The following is a 1,154-nucleotide window of genomic DNA, read 5'->3' as shown; positions in this document are numbered from 1 at the left end:
AATCATTATTGATACATATGTACATACTCAGTGTAGACACAGAGTTTTTTTTTATATGTCGCCCAAAAGCTGAAGACAGACAAGAAAATAGATAACATAGAGATTACATAGATAAGAGATAATAAAAAAATATCAGAAATGAAAGAAAGACAAACGCAGAGAACAAGAAATAACAACCAAAAAATTACTTATGAAATAAATAACGCCATGTTTTGTTTTTTTATGAATTACCATAGCATTGAGTGAAACAAAAGATATTGCTATACTTAAAGCATATTTAGTTGTTGCCAAATAAAATATGAGATATACAGCCCACTAACTATTTTTATTTTACTGTATGCAATACATAATCACAGGAATAAAATCATACGCATATGTATGCATAGGAATGAATATGCTTTCTCATATGGAAGAATGATAATTGAATTGAATTTTCAGTTTAATTCAAGTGAGTGGGTTGCTACAATGTTTGACAAGATTCTTGATGTTTTATGTATTGACTTAGAGGATGAAAATACACAAACACTGTAAGATCATAGATTTTGCAATTCCCTGTGGTAGCTGACTCGACAGCAAAGAGATTGCCAAAAAAAAAAAAATAAAAATAAAAAGATAAAAAAACAAATGTGAAATATCAGGATTTAGCCAAGGAATTGAAGAAACTGTGGAAGACCAAGACAACAGTTATTTCTTGTAGTAATTGGTGCACTGGGCACAACATCCAAAATGCTTCCTAAAAGACTAAAAGAGATTGGAGTTGAAACTCGCATTGTCGACCGGCAGAAAAGTACCGTCATATATTCTACAAAAATTCCAACACAGATTCTTGAGATTTTGGGAGACTTGTAATCATCAAATTTCAAGATAACATCGCTGCTAAGTAAATTAGTATGCACTAGCGTAGTAGTAGTAGTAGTAGTGATGGTGGTGGTTGTGGTGGTGGTGGTGGTGGTGGTGGGTGTTGTAATCTTAGTCACATACAGGGTGTCCACAAGGTCTGGGTACATGGAGTAAATAAAATCATAACATAAACAATTAAATATAAGAAATAATAATTTCTTAAAGTATGTGTTAATCCCCATGTGGGTACATGGAGTAAATAAAATCATAACATAAACAATTAAATATAAGAAATAATAATTTCTTAAAGTATG

The sequence above is a fragment of the Octopus bimaculoides genome, chromosome 11, assembly GCF_001194135.2.
Source record: "Octopus bimaculoides isolate UCB-OBI-ISO-001 chromosome 11, ASM119413v2, whole genome shotgun sequence".
In the NCBI taxonomy this organism is placed as follows: Eukaryota; Metazoa; Mollusca; class Cephalopoda; order Octopoda; family Octopodidae; genus Octopus; species Octopus bimaculoides.
The sequence above is the reverse complement of the archived record's forward strand: the minus strand, read 5'-3'. Positions refer to the sequence as shown.